At 45.7% G+C, this 3,406-nt stretch overlaps 1 pseudogene; it reads right to left on the bottom strand.

Annotated features, from left to right (window-relative positions):
- Nucleotides 1–643: 643 nt before the first annotated feature.
- On the bottom strand, nucleotides 644–1,256 carry LOC107115553 (annotated as a pseudogene).
- Between the last annotated feature and the right edge of the window lie 2,150 nt (nucleotides 1,257–3,406).

The following is a 3,406-nucleotide window of genomic DNA, read 5'->3' as shown; positions in this document are numbered from 1 at the left end:
CGGCAAAGAATGAGATGGTTAGACAGTGTTGTTGAGGCAACAAACATGAAATTAAACTCCAGAGCACGACGGAAGACAGGAGGGCCTGGAGTGATGTGGTCCATGGGGTCGCAAAGAGTCGGACTCAACTGTGCAACTGAACAACAACAACTTCACTACCTGAAGGAGTCAAAGCAGTTTACAATAACCTTCCCTTCTTCTTCCCACAACAGGCACCCTGTGAGGTAGGTGGAGCTGAAAGAGTTATTTTGTGTGTGTGTGTGTGTGTGTGTGTGTGTGTGTGTAGAAACCATGTTTGTTTATTTCCATTATGAAGGCTAGCTCTTTCTTTCTAGCTCTTAAGTAACACTATTATCTAAATAGACATGGGACAGAAGATAAATAGGTCTTGGTTGTATTGGGCTCTTTTTGTAGCAGGTACTCCTTTGCATATTAAGCGACACACCCCTAATGTAGCCAATCCTCCAAGAGCTTACAGTAGCTCCTGTAAGAAGAGCTCTGTAAGCTCTTGGAGGATTGGCTACATTAGGGGTGTGTGGCCTAATATGCAAAGGGGTTCCTGCTACAAAAAGAGCCCACCGTTACTATGTGCTTGCAGTTGCCCGATGTACAGTAATTCGTCCACATCGTATTTCAATCCTGTTCAAGATTTCTTGAAGATCCTCTTAGCTGAGACACCTTCATAGATGTAAGTCTGAACCAGTTCATCTCCAATTATTTCTCTGAAAACCTTAAGTTGGTTTCCATTATCTTTCCTTCTGAACTTGCCTACAAGCTTACCATCTTCTATTATCCAGTTACCATGGAGCTCAGTTCCATCAGCTAAACTGTAGTCAAAATCTACTCCCAATGTGAACACTATCTGTATGGTGTGGAAATTGCTTTATTCTTTGATAGTGAATGTGCTGCCCTGTTGTTGGAAAGTGAGCTTCAGGTTGTCATGGGCTCCTGGCTTTCTCTTCACTAAATTGACACCCATCACCAGTGTTCCCTCTAAGCTGAGTTAGTGTGAGCTGGCTCACAGTTTTTTAGCCTCTGGCTCAGACATTTTTGTCTTAGCTCAGGAAGGAGGGCTCCAGAGCAAACTAATTGATGCAGCAGCCAGATTGCTCGCTCACAACTTTAATGCCAGTAGCTCACAAAGTAGAACTTTTGCTCACAAGACTCCACAGCTTAGAGGGAACATTGCCCATCACCTCCATGAACCTCTCATAATTTTCACTCTTTTCTACTTTCCAAGTACCATTAAATGCCATGATTGTTTGCTGTAACAAAGAGGTATCAGAGGTGACGTCTGCTCAATCTGACATAGAACACACCTTTCGACAGGAGATTTATGTCTTCCGGAGCTGAGAGAGTTCTGAGGGAACTGTGACCGACCCAGAGTCACCCAGCTGGCTTCATGTGGATGTTAAGTCGCTCGCTGAACAAATAAGTCGGAGAGTGATTCAGCAAAGAACACAGCTTTATTCTTCGACTCGAACACAACCCCAACACGGATCAACATCAGATAACCAGAACAGCTTTTGCATTAAAGTTGTTCCCTTTTTAAACTCTCCCGGCTAATATAGCCTTTACTGTACATTAACAACCAATGAGATTGTCTTCATAATGACCAATCATCGATGTTCCCGCTCGGGGAGCTTGCTGATGTGCGATTGGTCGGTTCTTCCTGGGCTAGCCATGCGATTGGGTGCATTAGGATCCTAGCCCAGGACGAAGCTTAACATTGCGTTTCTATGAGGTGATTCTCATACAGGTTTAGGTATTCAACGACAGCTGTTGAATACACTACAGTGGAGGAGTGGGGAATCAAACCCATTTCTCCAGATTAGAGTCCACCACTCTTAACCACTAAACCAAGCTGGCTCTTTGGCTGACTCATGAGGAGCACATTTTTATTTGTGCCCAGGGGTGTCTTTTCTGCTCATCCATTTATTTTGTTTAGAGATAAGGGCAACTGGCAGCCTTTTGACATACTAAGGTTGCGGCCACACGCACGAGATAACACAGGGGGGAAGCAAGGCTATTTGCTCCATAGGAATTTGACCTGCATTTGCACGATCACACAGTCCCTGGGAGATGCGTGGGCCGCCCGCCACTGCGTGATCAGACGCAACCGCAGGTGAATCGGGTTGTTTTTTTGCCGTGTGTTTCCAGTGCGCTTCAATGAGGGATCAATTATTCGCATCTCTGCACTGAGCTCTCCCTATGCAGTGTGCGATGATGCGCATACCGAAACGGGGAGGAAAACAAGGGCATGGAGTCGGGATGGCCTGATTAGACCATTCCGACACCATGGGAGCGCACTGGAGCGATCACACAGGGGAAAGTCCGTTCCTGGCCCGTAGCAACCCTTTTGCTACCGGACTTTCCCTGGTGTCTTTTTACCCCGCTTCTGCGGCAGAGCAAAACGGGTTGTCGACGGGTACGGGACGCTTGGCAGATGTTCTTGTGTGATTGTGCCCTTAAAATCCACCCAGCATTCACACCTATGGCAGGGCTAATTCTGCGTGTGAGCGTGACCTAGGAATGTTTAAGGTCCCTCCAGGAATGATGCAGCATATCAAGAACCCCGTAGAATCCCCAGGCTTCAAATCTCCTTAGAATTGAATCTTCTGTTCCCTGGAAGAACAGATTAATAGCCTGGAAACTATAGTGATAAAAGGGAGATAATCCAGCGTCACCTTCCAGACCTCTCAGTGTTTTTATCCATGGTGTTAGTAAGCTTTATTCTACTTATAAAATAAAAGGTGCTTTAAAAGTCTGGGCCAATGTATGGCAACGCAGGTGTTTTTTGTATTCTCAGTACCTATCTCTACACATGCCCAGTTTTTTTTAAAGCCAATTAAATGGCAGACGAGTAATTGAGGACAGAATCCAGAGACATAAAAGTTTTTAGGGGAGAGTCTTACAAAACAGGTATAAGTAACCCTAATACAAGCATCCACTTAGGATCTTATTACATTCCAAACCACAATCTCAACAATTCTGTTAAATGCCTGGAAAAGCAAAAGATCAGCACCAAGATGAGACCTAACCATGCTACATGTGCACAGGGTAAGAAGGGCGGGGTATAAATCCAATCTCCTCTTCTTCTTCTTCTACCTCACAGGGTGTCTGTTGTGGGGAGGGGAAGGGCAAGGAGTTTGTAAGCTGCTCTGAGACTCCCTTCGGTAGTGAAGGGCAGGGTATAAATCCAATCTCTTCTTCTTTTACCTCACAGGGTGTCTGTTGTGGGGAGGGGAAGGGCAAGGAGTTTGTAAGCTGCTCTGAGACTCCCTTCGGTAGTGAAGGGCAGGGTATAAATCCAATCTCTTCTTCTTTTACCTCACAGGGTGTCTGTTGTGGGGAGGGGAAGGGCAAGGAGTTTGTAAGCTGCTCTGAGACTCCCTTCGGTAGTGAA

This window comes from Gekko japonicus, unplaced genomic scaffold, assembly GCF_001447785.1.
Source record: "Gekko japonicus isolate JY-2015 unplaced genomic scaffold, Gekko_japonicus_V1.1 scaffold1827, whole genome shotgun sequence".
NCBI lineage: Eukaryota > Metazoa > Chordata > Lepidosauria > Squamata > Gekkonidae > Gekko > Gekko japonicus.
Note: the sequence above shows the minus strand (reverse complement) of the source record. Positions and strands in the feature narration are given on the sequence as shown.